General features: G+C 35.6%; 1 protein-coding gene across 2 annotated transcripts in view; it reads right to left on the reverse strand.

The window, feature by feature from the left end:
• Positions 1–21,961, reverse strand: part of SYT1 (synaptotagmin 1) — a 551,768-nt gene that overhangs the window by 527,968 nt on the left and 1,839 nt on the right. The window lies entirely within an intron of this gene.

Here is a 21,961-nt window from a genome sequence, read left to right on the forward strand (position 1 = left end):
CAGCCGCAGGAGGTTGACTGTGGGAGTGCACTGACCACCAGGGGGCAGTTCCTGCGTTGAGCGTCCGCCCCCTGGTGGTCAGAGCGCATCATAGCAACTGAACAGCGTTCCAGTCATTCTGGTTGTTTGGTCATAACAGTAGCTTAGGCTTTTTTATATATATATTTTTTTTATTGATTTCAGAGAGGAAGGGAGAGGGGGAGAGGGAGAGAGAAAAACATCAATGATAAGAGAGAATCATTGATTGGTTGCCTCCTGCATGTCCCCTACTGGGGATCAAGCCTAAAACCCAGGCATGTGCCCCTGACTGGAATCGAACCAGAGACCTTTCAGCACACAGGCCAACACTCTATCCACTGAGCCAAACCAGCTCAGGCTAGATATATACATATATATATATTCTTCTTGGAAAAACAAATCTAGGCTATCTGTCTGAATGCTTATCCCAGAGTAATCAATAGAAAAACATTTGCTGACTGGGTACCTAAAACATCAGGAGTATGTACTGACTAAAATATTGTTTATAATAGCTATAAGGGCTATAAATATCTTTTAATTCTTAAATTTTGCTGTGCATTTAACTATAACCAACAACATTTAGGTGATTACATCAAATGTTTTATAACTTTCAAAATCAGCCTTCGACTTAGTGGGTATCATTTGGAATGTTGACACTGATATATTTTTGTTTAAAATGAAATTAAATGTAAAATACTGAAAGGCAAAAGCATTGTCTAAAAACAATTTTCTGGAAAAGCAATGCCAATCCAAGTATTTAATGGAGGATGGCGTTCAGAACCAATTGCACTTACTCTGCATTCATGAACCCTTAATGCTTCCTTTTCTTCGACGTTTGGCAGTGCATTTAGTAAAGTCAAGCATAGAAAAAATAAAAGAAAAATTTCCTCTGCCTCTTTCCCAAATGCCTTGAAATTAGCCCAACTTTTATCTACTTGCTCCAAGACAATGCATTACCTGGCAAGGTGGCTGTGAAATGCTTGTATAAAATGCTCAAAACACAAAACAAAGTCAGGGTTATGATAAGCTTTAGTGTGTATGATGGAAGTTAAACCCATTTTTTAAAATAATATTCTATGATAATCTGTTCCTAAGCTCTCTACTGTTCTCTTAACATGCTGAGGCCACAAAAATGTAGGAAACACAGAGAGGTTTGTTTAACATAAACCTACAAAGAGTAATTTTTTTCTTTTTCCACCCTTGCCCCACTCAATCAATTCCGGCAAGAATATTTTATTCAAAATGACCCTTCAGAAACTCTAAAGTGGAACAGTACCCTACTGCTCAAAACACTCCCATGGTTTCCTATTTCATTCAGAATGAAAGCCAGAGTCATCCCAGTGCCCTATACCATTTGCTATCGTGTTCCTGCTCTCAAGTTTTTTGGTGCTTTCTCAGCCTGTGCCACTGGTCATGATGGCTTTTCTGCTTTCCTCAAATCTCCAGGCATGGTCCCACCTCTTAGCAAAGTTCAATTTCTCACCTCCTTCAAATCTGTACTCCAATGTGACCTTCACTGACCACCTTTATTTTTAAAAGCATTCTACATTCATTCCTGCCTCAGCCCCCAACCAAGAACTGTATACTTTCTTTCCCTGTTTTTTCATTTTGACTTTTTTGATAGCACTTGCCAAAATAAAACATACTACAAAAGTCTCTTCACCTTCCTACCTCCCTCTCTCCTTCCTCCTTTCCTTCTTTTCTCTATTTCTGTACTGTCCCCATTAAAACCTAAGCTCTTTGAGGTCTGGAAGTTATTGACAATGAGCAACTTTGAACTCATGCTCAGTTTTTTAAATTAGGAAACAAATGATCTAGATGCTATTAGCTCTAAAACCAACCAAACCCACCACACCTGAGCCTCTGCACTGAGACCCAGTTATAACATTTAACAGTTACACAACTGTAAGCAAACAGCACCATTTCTCTGACCTTTAATTTTGTTTCCAAAAATGAGCATGATACAGACCTCACAGAGAATGTGAAGTAGGATTAAATGAGTAATACACAAAAGTATTTAGAATAACACCTGACATAATTAAAGCTCTCTAGGGGTAAGATATTATTAAGTAAATTTGGAAAGACCCCTAAATCTTCATATTTTTCATACAACTTTCACATCCTTTATTTTAGTTCTAAAATATTTATGTAGCTAAAATGTGCAAGATTTTTCTTAACAATTTTACATTTTGAAATACTTTAAAATCCTTAAAATTAACATATTGCAGTCCCAAACCAAACATATTATATAATCATATTAAATAGGATTATAAATTTTTATTTATAATTGTTCCTGAACTTATATAGGTACTCAAATATTTAAAATGCATAAAATATTATTATCTCTAATAATGATTATTAATGAAAATGCTAATTTTAAATAAGATACTGTAATAATATATTAACACAAGAATATAATATGAATAAAATACTTAACTATGCTCAAATCTATAAAATAATTTAATATGTGTTATGTATATAGTCAAAACCATCAAAACCATCAAAAATTATATAAGAAAATACTTAAAATCATAAAACTAAATTAGCTAAAAGTTAAACTGAATCGCTTGCAATTAACATAGCTTATAAAATTATTAGAGGCCTGGTGCTTGAAATTTGTGCACAGTGGTGAGGGTCCCCTCAGCCCAGCCAGCACCCTCTCCAATCCAGGACCCCTTGGGAGATGTCTGACTGTCGGTTTAGGCCCAATCCCAAACCAGCAGTCAGACATCCCTCTCACACCCTGGACTGCTGGCTCCTAATCGCTCACCTGTCTGCCTGCCTGCTCGCCCCTAACTCCTTCCCCCCCACCAGCCTGATCACCCCTCACTGCCACTGTGTGCCAGCCTGATCACCCCTAACTGCCCCTCCTCCAGCCTGGTCACCCCTAACTGTCTCCCTCTGCCAGCCTGGTTGCCCCCAACTGCCCCCTCTGCTGGCTTGGTCACCCCTAACTGCCCCCTCTGCTGGCCTGAAGAACCCTAACTGCCCTCCCCGCCAGCCTGGTCGCCCCTCACGGTCCCCCCACTGGCCTGGTCGCCCCACACATCCTGCTTGTTCAGTCGTTTGGTCATCCTTCACTAACCCCCCTGCAGGTCTGGTCATAGGCAGCCATATTGTGAGGGTGTGATGGTCAGTTTGCATATTACCTATTTATTATATAGGATTTTATGTTAACTAAAAGTAATAGATGTAACTTTTCCTAATAATAAAATATGTATATCATAAAATAATTGGTTTATAGAAAATAAAATATTATACAATATAAATAAAATCATCTAATAACAAAACATGCAGAACATTGCATATATAATAGAGCAATAATTTTAAATTTTAAATGTGATGTATCTTTGCATATGGCCATAATATTTCTGAGGGGATTAAAGGCTGTTAAGAGTGGTGCCTCTGGGAAGAAAATGAGGGCTCTGAAAAAATACATTTTTCAATTAATATATTTTTTGATTGAATATTTTAAATATTTTTATGAAATACATTTTCATTCAAAATAAAAATAAAGTTAAAATATTTCATTCAAAACTCAAGTTAAAATGTTTATTTAAAAACACTGCTCTTTATAGCAATAAACCAGATTTTTCTTAAAATTACCAGTTTCCAATGTAGAGTATTAAACATATATCAAAAATCATACCTATAGAGAGAGAATATCTTTGTTTTTCAGTAATAGAACACTTCTGTGCATTGAATGCAAGAGATTTATGACAATTGAGACAGTTAAAAACAGAGAAGGAAGAAAAAAGGTAGAGAGTAGGTGAAAGGGAAAAGATAATGCAAAAGAATAATTCTATACTTCAAAGATAGTTTGCATTGACCCAAATAATATAAAATAGCGGTCTTATTAAAGTGGAATTGGCATATGTTGTTACATAATATGCTTTTACTCTTATTATCTACCACAAAATGAACATTTAAATTAGCACACATTCATTTGGAACTTCATAGTGAACTACCTGGCAAATTTATTCTAGGGAAGTGAAGACCGACAAAAAAAGACAAGTCATATTTTCACTTGTATGAAAACTAGAGTTGACCATAACTAATTCAAGTCATGAAGACTCTTATTATCAAGGCCACACATTAAGTTACTATATTAGTTTTAAGAAAAATAGAAATGTGTGAGAACTAAATGAAAAAAATATAAAGGGATGATTCATCCAGCAATATCCACCGAAGATTTTTAAGTGCTTGCATGGTAAGTGCTAAGCACTGCCAACTCAGTCAACACTGAGGATATAATTAGAAACAATGCAGAAATGATTCCTGTACTCATAGAGCACTTAAGTTCAATACGCTTTTTGCAATATAAAGATAAACATTAATTCTTCATTGCTATAATTTTATAATTTAATGTTGTTTAAGGTATAAAAGTATAAATACCAAAATTTTTTGTTATTCTCAAATTAGTAATTAGTCCTCAGAGATGTAAAAATGTCTCACTATTTTTGCTTTAGCTAGAAGATTTATTTCTCACTGAATTTTTTCAGACATTTTTTGAAAATATGTTTTCACACCCAGAGGATGTAAGATCACAGAGTGTTCCGATTACAAGGAAAAGAAACAAACAACAACAACAAGAATCTATGATGCCATGATTCTGAGAAAACACATTGCCAAAATAATTGGAAAAAAATCCTAAGGTTAAAAATTTAGCAATATAAGCCCAGCCAGTGTGCTCAGTGGTTGAGCATCAACCTATGAACGAGGAGGTCAACGTTTCAATATATAGTTAAAACACTTCTTTAACCCACTTAAGATTTCCTTCCACTTAGTCTCATCATTATTCTCACCTGTAAGTTATGAATTTATAAATACATTTCCTATTTAAATGTACTTAAGTATTCAATATCTTCAAACTTAAACTCTGCTTAGGGTTTCCCAAAATATGAAAAAAAGTTTCAATTACTCTTCCCTAGTACACACAATTTGCTAATTCTTGACAGTTCTGCAGAAATTTTCAAAAGTGACATATTCATACTCTTATAATATGGAGAAACTAAACATTTACCTTCAGAAATAAATAATAGACACTTATTTTTAAACAGCCAGCCATATTATATTATTGAATTAACGTGTTAGTGTCTGCCAATAGTGCATATATTCCGTGGGACTCCCAAGCACAGGGAGCAGATTGTGCTAGAGCCCTGAGGCAGGAAGGCATGTGAAATATTAAATCTTGAAAGAAGGCCAATGTGCCCAGAATATGAGAATGAAAGGACTGATATGAGAAATTAGGCTGGTGAATAGGAGGAGTCAATATTGCATGGACTTGAGTGTCAAGTTAAGAACAGCACACTTGGGAAGGCAAGTTGGTTTGATTATGTTATAGTAATGGAGGTGGAGAAAATTATTGATTTAAAAGATATTTATGAGCAAGAATCATTGAGACATTATATATTTTGGATTTGGGGTTAAGGATGAGAGACGTGAAAACAAAGACAATTCCCAGATTTCTAGATAACTCAACCAGACAAATGGTAGAATCATTCATTAGAATCAAAGATATTGGGGAGGGACTGGACTTGTTGGTGAAGAGAGAATGAGTTCAGTTTGGGATGTGGTAAATTTGAGGTATGTTTAAGACGTCCAAATAGATCTATTAAATTGGTGGCTGTAATTCATATTAGAATTCTTAGTAACACACAAATTATTTAGTTCACCCTCTAAATTGGCCAGGAATGCTGGCATTTTTAATCAAATACATATACATTGTTTGAGATTCAGGTAAAGAAAAGAAAAGTTTTCATTAAAGGATGGACTAAGCATTTCTCATAATGATACAAGGATCCCTCAGGGTACAGCTGATGAATCACTTCTTCTGTGAAGCCATCACTGTCTTGACTAATTAATCATTCACTCTCATGTGCTTTTATTTGTTTGTTTGTTTTTTGTTTAAGGTATTACAAATCAATTAGTAGTACATATGTCTCCTTTTTTTTTCCCATTGACCTCCCCCTGGTCTCCCCTACCCCCCGGCACTTGCCCTGTTCCCCTCCCCGAAAGCTTCACACTTTCCTGTTGAGACTTACAGAAGAGGTTTCAAGGACTTGGTAATATCCTCTCCTTTCAAAGCCAGGGTTGGGGTGAAGGGTGTTATGCTTCCTATGGCCCTGTAGTCACAGGCCATGTAGACTGGATCCAGCAATTGGTCTGTGATCAGGGTCAAAGTAGTTTATTGTTGGTGAGAAAACTTATAGTACTTTTCTCTCTACTGCAATGAATCCTTAAACATTATATTGAAACTAGAGGTCTGGTGCACAAAATTCGTGCACTCAGGGAGGTTCCCTCATCCCGCCTGCACCCTCTCGCAGTACGGAAATCCTCGAGAGATGTCCAACTGATGGCTTAGGCCCACTCTCCATGGGAGCGAGCCTAAGCCATCATTCGGACATCCCTAGCACTGCCACGAAGGCAGGAGATTTCCACCACTGCCGCTGCTCTCGCTACCCCTGAGCCCAGCTTCTGGCTGAGCAGCGCTCTCCCTGTGGGAACACCAGGGGACAGCTCCTACATTGCGCATCTGCCCCCTGGTGGTCAGTTTGCATCATAGTGACTAGTCATTCTGCAGTTCGGTTGATTTGCATATTAGCCATATTAGTCCTTAAAGCCTTCATCAGTCTGGGTCCCTGTAAATCAGAAGACCTCTTCCTCCCCAAACATGTACACACAATAATCCACAATGGTTATGTAGTATGAGAAAGAAGTAAAGCTTAGGTGTTGAATCCACTGAGATTTTTGTACTGTTTGTTACCATAGCATATCTTACACTATCCTGACTATTTCACAATTCACATCTGAGTATATTATCATTACTTGCTTACAGTGTCTCTTTTAACTGAACTATACTTTATTCTTCTATAGGTGGTTGATAATGTCTGGGAGTTTTTACTGTAAATATTTTTGAGCAGGTTAATGAATGATTAAAGGATTAAAGACATAATCTCCAACCTTATCTACCATTATGAGAAAACTCACACGGATAATAGGGAAGTCAAAAGAGCATTTCTTGCTGGGCCACTTGTTTGTTTAATTACCTTGTAGGGAAATGCCATGGTCACAGATTTTCACATGTTAGCACAGAATAGTATCAGAGAAACAATCTACTAAAATCTCTACAACATGAAATTAGAAGCAGGCTGAGAATTTTTGTATTATTTGTTTTTTAATTTGAACACAAAACCCTGAATACTTATGCTCAATCTTCATTGTCTGTTGATTCCATAGACTAGTTCTCTACTCATTTATTACTTTAAAGGTAGAAAAGTAATCTATTATATCTGTGTATATTTCTCTACTCTATGAGAAAGTTTATCCATCCCAGCTGGTGTGGCTTGGTGGTTGAGCATCAACCAATGAACTATGAGGTCAGGGTTCGATTCCCAGTCAGGGCACATGCCTGGGTTGCTGGCTCAGTCCCCAGTAGGGGACATGCTGGAGGCATCAGATGAATGATTTCCTATCATCATTGATCTTTCTCTCTCTCCCTCTTCCTTGCTCTCTCTGAAATCAATAAAAATATTTTTTAAAAAGACAGTTTATCCATAAACAAAAAAGAGTGCAATGTATTAACCCATTTTTTTTAAAAAAGAAAGTTAATATATTTTAACTGATAGCTATATTAACTAGTGGCTATTAACTGAATTCCTCAGAAGGTAGGAGACCAACATGGATCTACTTGGTTGAGAATAGCCAATAACAGTATTGGTGCCAGATTCATTGTGGGTTTTAAAGAAACACACACACACACACACACACATAAAAAAAAAAAAAAACAACAGTGCAAATTCACACAAAATCACCTATATGTAAATATAGCAATAACATTATAATTTTGGTATGAGATTTATATTACATTATATGCATTTACAGTATGATAATACCTTATATTCAAAATAAGCCACTGCAAGTTCCTGTATATTCACATACTAGTATGCTTAATGAGATTGAAATGTACTGTAATTCTTTGAAAACTCTTAATATTTTTAAGGAAGTATTTAAAATTAAAGATTGTTATCCATTAGGAGGTTGTTGCATTAACTTGGTTGGTCATGACCAGTATGTTTTAATGAATTAGCAAAAAAAAAAAAAAAAAAAAAAAAAAAAGAAGAGAATTAGATAAAATAATATCAAGATACAACAGCAGAAAGAAATAGAACTGTTGTTCATCTTGAATGAATGTGTGTTTGACTGTGTATTGAGTTTGAATATCACTGGAAAACATTATGTAAACTTAGTGGGTTCATTCACTCATCCAACAAACATTCTATAGAATGCTCTCTTCCTACCATCTGCCTGGCACTGGAAAATCAGAATGATAAAAATAGCATTGCGAAATCCTGAAAACTTGCATGTAGTGCATTGATCGGATACATTAAAAAATTCAAATATACTACATATGCAAATATATATGTACATATGTCCTAAAGCATAAGATATTTAGGATAGAAAAGAGTCTTGGCTCCACACATAAGGGAAACATAGAGCATGCCACTATTGACCAGAAGAGTCCATTATTATACTCTTTCTGTGCTCAAATACAGGGTGTTTTGTGTGAACTCAGCAAAGAAAACTCCATTTTCAAAATATGTTATTATCAGAGCATAATGTGTATAGGAGTCTTGGGGGGGGAAAAGAGGGCCTTTAAGATTGACGCTTTAATTACTGCTTCATTACTGCCGCAGCGCATTGAGTGGTACTGCAGTCTCACAAAAGTTAATATGCTTCTGTAAGCACCTAGTTTACTATCACAGAGTGACCCAGGTAGACTTGGGTTATTGAGTTCTTGAAACCAGGATATGAAACTAGATAGAGGAAAAATAATTTCCGGTTAATGCTCTGAGACCTGTGTTGTCTAAATGATAATCGACACAAAATAATTTGTTTCATTATGTTCTCAGTGTTTATTTACTTTTGTTTCAAAATCTAAATTAGAGTTTTGTAGGATATTATCAAAAATATACTCGAAAGGAAATTACACTGAAAAAAAAAATCATTACCGTGATAAAAAAAAAACCAAGGTATACACTTAATTCAGAGAAATAATAAAATTGGGGTAGGCCATGTGTTCCATTCCCTTAGACATTCAGGCAAAAGGAGAAAGGTCATGAAGATTTCACAAAATATATACAATAAGTGTCTATGGAATATAAAAGGAGTTACTCTTTTAAAGATGAAAATGGAGGATGAAATTATAAGACATCTGAAAATACATTTTGAAAGTCAGGGTAGAAATAGGATTCCATGAGTATAACCATAAAAAAATAAAGTAAGCATATGTATAGTCTGAAATCATACCATGCAGAAATGAGACACCAAATATATTTAAATAATGTTTAGATTATGTATAATCATATTGTTTTGAAATTTTCCTTAATAAATGTTTTCAGATTGTATGTTTGTTTTTTAATCCTCACCCCAGGATATGATTAGAGAGAGGAAAGAAGGGAGAGAGAGGGAGAAGTATTGATGTGAGAGAGAAAGATTGATTGGCTGCCTTCCACATAAGCCCCAACCAGGGATTGAACCCACAACCCAGGTATGTGCCCTGACAGGGAATCGAACCGTGACCTCCTGGTTCATAGATCCTGCTCAAACACTGAGCAACACCGGCTGGGCTCCCTACCGTCTTTTTTGCCTATATCTTGCCTTAGTCTTCTTTATAACCATGTCATTTCTTTATATGTAAATAGCGGTTATCTGTCTATCGAACCCTCAATTCTTGGGTCCACTAGACGATGCTCCAACCGATTGAGCCGTACTGGCTAGGGCTGTAGATTATTTTTAATTAAAATATTAAAGCAGGGTCAAACTCATGAAACCAGTGTCTTTACACTCAGCTACATTTGCCTTTTGTCTCTACTGCAAGTCAGGAGTCCCCCCCTTATTTATAGGGAACATGTTCCAAGATCACCCAGTGGATACCTCAAACCACGGACAACACCAAACCCAACACATACTACGTTTTTTTTTTTTACTTACAAACACACCTTTTCACAAAAAGAAAGCACTTTACAGCTTCTCTTTGGCATTTTTGAGTTGCCAGCATCCTACCCATGCACGCTGGGGCCATTACTAAGTAAAATAAGGGTTACTGGAGCACAAGCACTGCGATACTTTGGGAGTCTGTAGTGGATCTGATAACCCAGATGGCTGCTAAGTGACTCACATGCAGTGCTGGCATACAGGGTGGATATGTTGGAAAAGGGGATGATTCAAGTCCCGGGCAAGGTGGAATGGGATAGCACAAGATCTCTTTATGCTACACGGAATGGCACCCAATTTAAAGCTTATGAGTTATTTCTGAATTTTACAGTTAGTATTTTGGGACTGCAGTTGACCTTGGGTAAGTGAAACCATGCAAGGCAAAATCATGGATTGGGTAAGAGGGAGGAACTGCTGTAGACCAAACTCATTCCTACTGCAGTTTCCTCACTGGGGTTTCCTTTATCCACAAAGCCTTCCTCTGACATTTACATAGCTGGCTTCTCTTCCTTTTTATGTCTCAGCTTATACATTATGGGTTGACCAGAGTCCCTAGTATTACGTTGTTTTACTTATTAGCCTGTTTTATTATTTTATAGCATATCTCAATGCTTGACACTGCCTTCGTTATGTTTTGTTGCTGTTTTTAATTATCTGTATTCTCCCCTAGAATGCAAGCTCCATAAAAACAAAGAATTTTTCTGATATTTGCTTCTGTATTCCCAGCATTCAAAACAGTGGTAGGTACATCATGGCACTTACTGAAGAAATATATTACTCCTAAATAATAACTTTTCAGTTTATGGTACAGCAAAGAGAAAAAGCACAGCGCTTTAGTGCAGTTATTCTATTGCATCTATAGCCATGCATATTCAGTTAGGGCAATTATAAAATAAAACTTTATAAACCCCTTGAGATAACACTCCCTACACTAAACTAACAAAATTTTGAAGTACTGATATGTATACAGGTGGCTCTATGAGTGCCTTCAGTTGGCTGCTCTCAGCTCCACTGGGATGAGAATCTAAAAATCCTCAAGTCCTACAGGTATATTGCCTCTGTAATAAAAAAGAAAGAAGTCAAGGCAATAACGCAAGGACCCAATGAGAGTTAAAGATACTCAACTCTGCCCTCGTGCTCTGATGTTCAGCCTTTTCACACTGGTGTAGTCATATCGGTGTTAAATTATTGAATACTCCACACTTGTTTGTAAACAGCCATCCTTGTTCCACTTCTCTCCACATCCTCAACTACTATGCACCTTTCCCTAGAATTCCCTGAATCTCCTGGAGCCATCCTGCTCCAACATTAATGCTAGCCAACATCCCTTCTGATGGGCCAGTGCTCCTACCTTATGAGCTAGTACACATGTGTTGCTTTTGCCTGTCCTAAATCTAATCACTTTCCTTCTTGTAACAGCAGAACTCTCTTTCTATATAGATGAGTAATGCTATGTCTAACTTTCAAATCCAGAGACTACACAAGTCCTGGCTGAGAAAAATATCATTATTTCACTGCCCTCATCATAGTGAATGGTCCAGGACAAGTGATCCAAGTTGTTCTAATCAAACTTATTCTGGAAATTTTTTGGGGAAGAAGATATTCACTCTACACAATTTCTTATATAAGCCTATGGTCACTAGAATCATCCTTACCACTGTAAAGAAGGAACATGGCTCTAAATAAAGCAATGCTAGAGAAAAGTAGAACTAAATTGTAGTAGAACGTGGATTCAAACCGAAGCAGTCTATGTTTACAAAGCCAATATTCAATCATACGTAATCATATAACCACTAAGCTCATCACTCACCCACTGGCCGAACAGGAACAGAGAAGAGGTGGGGACAAGGTGGAGGAGGTGGAAGGAGGAATAAGAAGCAATAGGTCTGGATCTGATCAGATGGTTTGATTTTCCATATCCAGCTATGACCAAATAAAGAATATTCCTGAACTTTATGATAACCTGACCTCTAAAATCCCTTTCCTTCCTTAAACAATTTTGAGTTTGGTGACATTTTTACAAATGAAAAAGTTCCTGACTAAAACAAACAAACAAACAAAACAAAACAAAAAAATGGGGGGGGGGAGTGGTAAGATCTGCCATTTGACAACAGAGTAGCAATTTGCAGAAATTACTATATTTCCCTTCCTAAAATGAAACTTTTAGTATGAACTCTCTTATTGAAGCTTATCATGCCAGAGGAGGTATTTATATTCAGGTCTAGAAGATTCCAAGTTTAATGTTTTGATCACATTACTATGAAGTGGATAAAATTTGTCTATGTCTCTCCTATCTCTGTAGGTCATCTCTACCTCTTTGATACCATCTGTACTCTTCTCCTGCCAGTGAGGAGCTTAATGTGATTACTTGTGGTTGGGTATTGGCTTTATAAATATAGGCTGTTTGGGGTTGAAACCATATCCAACTACATAATATCTGTGTAACACTGGCAAGTTATTTCTTTCCTATGATTTTCTCATTTAAAAATTAGAGGTAAATTAGTACCAATCTCATAAGGTTATTGGGAATATTAATGGAATGAAGCATGGAAAGCACCCAGGAGGGTGCTGACATATATTAAGAATATAAAAATATGATTACCCTGTGTTTGTCCAAAATCACCATAAATACCTATCCTATGCTCTAATTAATCTTGCGTTCTTTCTACAGCCCTTTCCCAATTAAAACTCCTTTTTCCTTATATCAGCTCACCTAGAAAGTCAATTATGTTAATCCACATTGCAATGTGCATGGCAATTGACAATCACTCCCAATTGTGTTTGAGTCTTAACACAAAGAATTGCCGATTGATAGATTTCACACATTAGGGCTGAATAATAATCGGAGCTTAGATATATTCTCTGCCAACTTCTTTCTACCTTGAAATAAAAGAGAAAAAGCATCCATAGATTCAACAACTTCCATTAATGTTAGAATCAGAAAACAGTAAGAAATTATGTGTGTGAGTACCAATGAGAAAAATAATGAGACATGATGAGGTTGGAGAGTTTGTGATAAGCTACACACATCCAACCACATCTCTGGGTACTCAAGGAAGTGACTTAATACTACATAGTTTATAAATAAGACAAACAGTGAAATGACATTTAATATCGCAGTTATACAGCAATGACTGAAGGGCAACTGAGCCTAGTGACTCAGGCTTAGTGATTTCTTGTATAGATTTAAAAACTGTTCCTGTTATTTTTTGAGTTAAAAAAATAACTGTTCCTGGAATAATTTTAAAATACAAATGTAATTTCATTCACAGTTAGAGTAACTAAGTAAGGACAGTGTATTAAAATTGTCTTATGTTTTCCACAAAAATAAGAAGACTATATAGTTCAACATTCAGTATAATGTTAGAATTTTATTTTCATTTTGGTAAAAAATAGCGAACTAGTTTTTATATTTTGAGAGAATTAAAAGACATACTTCTGTCCCCATTTCTAAATGCGGAGGCCCTATGCTTCTGTAGGTAAAAATTATAAAAGGCTTCCTACATGTGGAACTGCAGGCAGATCACTTAACTGCTCAGTCTCCTCTATCTGCAAAATGGAGAATCTCTTCATTATCAAAGTCAAATAAGGCAATTTAATTTTTAAAAAATATAGTGCTATACAACTGCCATGAGAGCAATTACTTAATTATCATTGAAATAACAAAATATATATTACAAAAAAGCTACCTATGAAGCATGGTAGCAACCATCTCGGGTAAAAATTACTGTTTAATATTTTAATCCTGCTGTTCTGGCTTCTGTAATTATTTGCTTGCTAAAATAATAGAAAGGTTATTTTGATTTTCTTAACTTATATGTTATCCCATTCGTTTGAATACTCCATTGATTGTGGATTGAATACCCCATTGATTGTGGTCTTACTGGTCTTTCAAAACACATTCCTCTGCACCTGGAGACCAAGATAACACAATTACTTTAAATTGCCTCAGTGGCTCCAGATAATGCGTTTCCGTTGACTGAGTGGTCCCAAGACCTGAAACTATAATTAATCTTTGCAGATAACTAACTTGCTCAATTTTAGCTTCTGTAACAAACTGCTTTTGCAAACGAGGTTCCTCAATCCAAACCTAGAGACATAATCAATACCTTTGTGATATTTGCCTTTATAAGACTGATGTTACGGCCAGTCAGGGCTTCAAGATTTGGAAAGCATTTGCCCCCTCATAGCCGCCAGCTCTGAAATAAATGTGGCTCCTTAATTAGACTTCTTGAGGCAACCTTGTGTGATTCACGGGGTACACTCAACACCTAGTAGTATATGTCACTTATTTTCACTTTTTTTTTTTTTTAATCCTCACCCAAGGATATTTTTCCATTGATTTTTAGAGAGAGTGGGAGGGAGAGAAGAGGAGTGGAAGGGGAGAGAGGAGGGAGAAAAAGAGGGGGAGAGAGAAAGATAGAGGGAGAGAAAAAGAGGGAGAGGGAGAGAGAGAGAGAGAGAGAGAGAGAGAGAGAGAGAGAGAGAGAGAAATCCATGTGAGAGAGTCACATCGACTGTTTGCCTCCTGTACCTGCTGGGGCTGGGGAATGTGCAATGGAGGTACAAGCCCTTGACCTGGAATCAAACCCTAGAACCCTTGGTTCATGGGTCAACACTGTAACCACTAAGCAAACTGGCCAGGGCTATTTGTACTTTTAAATATTGTTGTATTATCTCTCTGCAATCAATTTTGTTCTAGAAATGACCAGTAAGCCAGTCTTTATACTTAAGAACTTAAAAACACCAACCTGGCTGGTGTGTCTCAATGGTTGAGCATGGACTCATGAACCAAGAGGTCATGGTTTTGTTCCTGGTCAGGGCCTGGGTTTTATGCTTGATCCCCAGTAGGGGGCTTGCAGGAAGCAGATGGATCAATGATTTTCTCTCATCATTGATGTTTCTCTCTCTCTCTCTCTCTCTCTCTCTCTCTCTCTCTCTCTCTCTCTCTCCCTCCCTCCCTCCCTCTCCCTTCTTCTCTTTGAAATCAATAAAAATCTATTTAAAAAAACAAAAAAACATTCAAATTATGGCACGTTCCCTTTAAGTGTACCAGTTACATAAACAAATTAAGAACCTGCTCCCTTACTTATCTATGCATGTGCTTCATAAAACTAACCTAAAATGTATAAAAACTAAGAAATACATTTCTTGGTTGTTGAGAAAAAATAACCCATTAGTATGAAGCCTGGAGTACCAAGCTCTCAGTTAGTAATTAGAGGAAGATAATTCATTAAAATATAAAAAAAGAATGGCAGGAAGAATAAGGAGAGGAAGAAAATAAGAAAGGAAAAGAGGGAATGCATGAAAATTGCTATATTATCCTTTTAGCGGGAGAGCTGAACAAATCTACTCCGACAGTGAGTAGTAATATGCTTCAATGCATACAGGTCTAAAAGTCCAGAAGTCAAGAGAAATGAAACTGTTGCTATCTATTCAGTATATAAATGATGAGACAGATTCTTAAAGGCATAACAGAACTTGTCTCTTTCACTTTTTCCTGGAGAAGTTGGCTCTCTCCTATCATCAATATTCATTTTGCGGTGTCTATGAGTGATTCAGAAAGTATCTATGATTCCCTTGCAAAAAAAATTGAAAACTTGTATATCAAGTACTTTTTGTTCTTTTCCCCCACAATTCAAAAGCAGGGCAGTTTTGGTTAATTTAGGAGTATATGGCTTTTTGTTGAAATGTCACTTCCTTGAATTATTAAACTCAAGGTGTTATCTCGAGGTGATTGCTTGGCTTTTTAAATTTAACATTATAAGTTAAAAAAAAACACTAAAAAGAGAGATGTTATTTGTAATATTATGTTATTATCTAAGCTTATGACATAAGAATTTCCTAAGTGCAGATAGGTAAAACTCAAGCACTTTGAGGCATACATTGGTCTGGTTTATATATATTTAAATTTAAAACCTGTGGCCTTATATTGGTGATGTTATTCTATTTATAGAAGAGATTCTGGTGCTCTAGAAATAGTCTCTAATGCCCAATGGTTCACACTTTCTTCACTCCTCAAATCTGATGAAAATGCTGTGAATTAGGCAGAAAGCCAGGCTTGTAAACCAGGATCTGGCAGACATTCCAAGGCAGAAACAGATTCAATGATTTGGTACCTTGTCTTTTTCCTGAGAAATTGTGTCAACTTTTCTTCTTAATAATCTTGCTAAGTCAAAGGATGAGTGCTAGAAGAGCTCAGTGAGGCCTTAGTAACCTGTTATACCACTGTTCCTATTTCAAAAGCCATTGAGTCATTTGTCTAAAAAACATGTGTTGATTTTTTTTTTCCTCATAAGTAAGCATTTTCATAGGTGATGAACACGGGTCTATCCACTGGTTTTATTGCATACAATACTGTAGTGCAGGACATCATGAGGAAATAAATACCCTCAATTGGCTTTTTTTTCCTTCTCAAGAAAGAGCAAACAATTCTAAATTGACATTTTAGTGAGTGTAGCCTGCTGCTCTGATGCTACATTGCTTATACTTACAGCAACTCTCACATAACATTATATTTGAAAATAGATTGTTGTAATCCATCCTCAAACCAACCTTATGGTTTCACAATGATACCACAGATCCCATAGAAAAACAAATCTGTGGTCAATGATGTGTGATGATGAGGATGAGGATATGAATATTTAAGGGTCTTCATAACAAGACAAGTGGGTTTGGGGAGTATTAAAGCCAATCCAAGGATCCGAAATTCTCTTTAACAATTATTTGAGTTTTATCAACTGGTGTAAATTAGTTTAAAAAAGCAGCCATACTGATTCATGACGAACAACCTCACCTTTTCCTGGATCACTTGTGAGTAATCAAAAGAAATTTCATGAAAGAAAAGCTATTTTATCAATTATCCTATAACTTATGTAACATTTAACATCCCATTTTCTAAGTATTAATACTAAGTTTGGTGTAGCTGTGTATGTTTTGTCTGAGTATTTTCATGTTCTTTTTGCCTTCTTGATAATGAAGACATGCCAATGAGTCTCAACTGCAGCAATTAGTAAATCCAATCACCTGCTTCCAGGCTGGAGCGAAGCCTAGGGTGACAAGCAAGGAGGCTGGGCACAGGAAGGAAATGGGCCTTGGGTGACCCCAGGAGGCACACCCAGGCAACTCTCACCAGAGGTGTGAGGTGGGTTTGCCTGATTTGCCCTCTATTGCCATGTGACTGAAAGATGGTTGAAATCCGGGAGAGTGTGGGAAGAGGACAAGAGATAGTACATCTTATTTAACCAATTGTAGTTTAAGAATGTTTTGCATCTTTAATAATAAAAGCATAATATGCTAATTAGACCATAGGTCATTCCAGATGTCCTTCCAGACAACCTTCCAGACTAAGCCATGGCGGCGGGGTCCAAGGCAGAGGCAGCCATTGTGGCGGCCAAGGGCCGAGCTCTTTGCGTGAATTTTGTGCACTGGGCCTCTAGTTCTTAAATAATCTTCTGATTTGTGTTTAAGTGCCTATGTGCGTTTTATCTTTGATTATCTTTGAATTATTTAGAAATAAAAAGAAAACATTTATCTATTGCAGAAAACAACACACAACTCCTTTTACTTATATAATATCCTTTGGCAAAAATAATAGTTAATTATATGAACTCTAAGCACATTAGAATTAAGCAAAGCTACATTTCCCAAATAGAGAAATGGGTTCACTTGGATAAGATAAGACCAAATTTCAGTACCACACCTAGATTTGATTAATTGGATATTTTAATCAAAAATTAGCTTCAGACTGAGGCACTTAACTAACTGTCTCAGGCACAGTATTTGGGGTTGCTGTAGCAGGGTTGTAATCTAGTATTTATAATAAAATGTTATCCGACAGGGATGTCAGGAAAATTTAGGAAATTTTATCTTAACCGAATAGTTTCACCAGATTTTTATACTAGCTAAAAAAAAAACACATTCTCATTCTACATGGAAATTTTTCAGCTTTCATTTTGTACAAACGACTAAGAAATAGAAGTATTTATTATCTACATTTTAATTACAATTTTTCAGAACACCCCCTTAGCAAAATGACTTCCTATGTTCAACATACTATATGTGAGACCGATGTAGGAATGACCAGTATTTTTCCTTTGTATCTCCACAATAGAAGTAACCAAAAAAGATGACCTCTGAACTCCCCTCATCTGCATTACTGGCAAATTCTGAAAACCAAAATTCCACGTCCCTTCCAAGCACTGAGTGTACTTGTGGAGATGAAACAAACCCAAAGAGAATCAGAACTAGTTCTAAACAATTAGAACTTATGGTTTAACTAAATATTAAAATTATTAAAATTACAGAAAAATTTTAAAAATCTGCTTTATATTTTTCAAAGATGTGGCAGAAAATTATTTCTAAAACTATCATGGATGTGCTATTGTATTCTAAATTAGGTTTTAATTTGTTTTAGAACTCTCTTAAATATTATTTGTAAATTAGGGAAATAAATATTTTAAAAGGAAGTTTCTTTGGAATAGGATGTTTAAAACAACCAAAATTGCATCTCTGGTTGCTTACTCTTTCTACAACATAGCAGTATTTCTCAACAGCAAAGGTCAAATTTTTATTCATATATACAAGAAAGGACAGCATTTTGTCATACTTGCAATAGACAGTGTGAACATATTATCAATATATTTTAAAATAAGTTTATTTTTCTATTACTATCATATAAGAGTAGAGTGATGTTCACTCTACTACCCTGCTACCACAGTTTATCTTATAGCCAATATAAAGGTAGCTCTTCAAGAACTCTCTTAAAATGACAGCTAAGCTGAAGGAAAACATGTTTTCTTCAAATTAGAAAGGTTAAATTCCTGCTTTTAAAAAATGGCCACACTTACTGAAGAGGTGTGAATAAAGTTTACCATAATATTATGAAAAAAATGCTAATCATTCCTAGAGGAATTATTAAAGATACCAATCCATACCCCCTTACCTGAAAAAGCAATAATAATCATATTCAATTATGTAAAAGAATAAGAACAAGTTTACCTTTATGCAAACATGGAAAGAAACACCTGATAAAAGCCTTAGAAAGATAGGAACTTTACCACCCCACTATGTCCAAGTCCTATAAAAATATGACTTCATCTTATTTGTTACTTTTACATAGAAGTGCATTTTCTGTTACTGGGTTTTTGTTTTTGTTTTTCCTAATCCATGATTCAAATAAAAATCACTTGTTCTCAAACCCATAGAAGGGCTGTTTAAAGGGAAAAAACCATACCCTGTTCAGTTTTTCTTCTGGGTATTTCTAGCTTTTCAACCAAAGAACTATTAAAAGCTAAGAGACTGTCATCTTCCTTTGAACGGTTACAGGAGTACCCGTTAGTGTCAGAAGATTATATAATATTGTCCATTAGTTTATAATCCTTTTAGAAATTTTTTAAAAATTTATATGTATTTATCCACATATATATCCATATATAAATATATTATATAATATATATAATATATTATACACACACACACACACACATATACAGGGTGTGGTAAATGTAGGTTTATAGTTGTAAGTGCATGGAACACAGAGCTCATTCATATATTATTTATTAATCATTGTATTATTTTCGATAAGAACAACTGCAAGCCTACTTTTGCCCCATCCTGTATATCTTTAAATGCTAGTTGAAAAACAATTTATTTATTTAGACAGCCACATACTCAATCCCTGTTTAAATAGCTTTGGTGAATTCCCATGGAAAGCAAATTCAGCTAGAAAACATCTCTTACATCTTAAACTTTTGATACAGATGCATTTATGGCAACCAAATCAGTTAAAAACTTTTTTAAATCACAGATGGATTAGATATTTATTTGTACAAACCATTACTTGTTTAGCAAAATATTTGCAAGGCCCACACTACCATTATGACAGAAAGTCTAACTTTGGTTTTCTGTAACATTGGACCAAATTTGCCTTATGTAATCAAACTGTTCTATTTTTGCTTTTCTACCCCCAAATTATTGAATCACTATCATTGGGAAAAGAAAGATTATGTTCCGATTTGGAATTAATGCTATCTCTTACTGGTTATTCCACAAACTGGAAATCATACAAGCTATAAGTATTGCAGGCTCATAAAAATGTCTGTCTTAAGTGTACGTTCTTTGGGATCAGATGGCTCCACAAACCTGTGTGGGGAATTCACTCTAAATTGATTTAATATACTGACCTCAAAAGAGATGAATTGATATTATATGCATAGTGTCATTAGGCTAACAGGAAGTTCAAATTACATTTTTAATACATTCTGCACTTATTCATTTTCCAGTTCATTTTGCAAATATAATTAAGATAAGCTACTATGTTGTAATTTTGTTTTTAGTTAGCACCCTCTCAAATGCATAGCTAATCATGTAAACACCATGTTATCCATTTTAATATTTCTTGATTAAAACTATCTGATAATTTGACCACAGAGAATAACTAATATTCTTCACTATGAAATGAAGCTCAAAACTAGTCTGGAACAACGCCCCATTGTGTGGCATTTTCTGGAATTAGTATTTTAAAATTTCCCCTGTACATTAGCAATATTTTTTTATAAAAATATCTTAAAATATCTAATTATCATATTTGTTCAGAAATATTAATGACATTTATAAAATATTCTCTTAAACAGAGAAAGGATGAAGGCTGTATGAAATTGTTACATTAGAACATTTGGTGGGATGACAGATTATAATTTAAATCTTTTCTCAATCCACTCACTACATATTGGAATTAGTTCTGACTTCCCGTATCCATAAAGACTTAATTTCAGAAGTATGTGAAAAACTAACCACTCAGATACATCTCTTTTATATGGCATTGCTATAATTAACATTTGTAGAGAGACATGAAAAAACTTTGTCACAAACCAGGAAGCCTAAACTTTTACCTTTCCTAAGACAGTGGAAAAATAAGCAAACAAGACCTTCTTTTGCTCACATGGAACATAGTTGGTTTCCTTTTTATACATCCTTTCATGTCTAAACTTGTTAATTCAGTTGTATACACATGAGGCAATTAAGCGATTGTCCTTTTGTCCTTGTAAGCAAGAGGTGGCATCTCCAAAATTTAGTCAGCTTTCAACAAAAACACTACATTACAAAGGGAAAAAAGCCAGTTAAGTGTCAAAGCCCTGGGAAGAAGATCTTGTTTTTGTGACTCTAGGTAATTCCACTTAGATAGCAGAGATAAATGCCTCAAATGGAAAATGTTTAGACAATAATATTCATTACACTGATGTTAAATGGAACCAGCTCTTATCTAAGTTGTGTATAAACTTATACACTAAGATATGTGGTGAAAAAATACTTTCTGTGGTGCATAGATTAGTGTGGAAGATCAGGCAGAGTTCAGAAAGATGATTCCCTTTTCTCATCCCAAGTGACATGTACACACACACAGAATAAACCTAAGACTGGGCATTTCCCCTGATAAATCAAAGGAAAGGGTTTATCTGGACGCTAGCATCGGCTGGCTGCTCTGCACTCATGTAGGACCCACTTGGAACGATTTCCCATTACATCCAACTAGACACTTCTCTCTACTTTCTCCCATCTGACAGTAATCACTTAGCTGTCTCGGATGCATAACAGGAGACATTGCTGATGGCATTAGAAATTGCCGAAGCTGCCGTCAAGGTCTGTCCAACAAGTACCTTTCCCTTGACCTATTATGCAGGCAGTTAAGGCACATAGTGGTTTTGCCTCTTTCTCTTCCTTGAGAACAAAAACATTTCCCCCTTAAGACTTTTTTTTTTTTTTTAATTTGAGGTTATCTTTCTACCATTACTTTCTAAACTTTGTTCCAGTACAAGAGGGTTCTTGGCCAACTGAGCTTCCATATGCCTTCTAACTGGAGCAATGAAATTGTATAAACATCATGTTTACATCTATTAAATATTATTATTATAAGGAAATAAGGCAGTGCATGAATTTGCTAGCCGGG

The sequence above is a fragment of the Myotis nattereri genome (assembly GCF_964212035.1).
Source record: "Myotis nattereri genome assembly, chromosome: 2".
Classification (NCBI taxonomy): domain Eukaryota; kingdom Metazoa; phylum Chordata; class Mammalia; order Chiroptera; family Vespertilionidae; genus Myotis; species Myotis nattereri.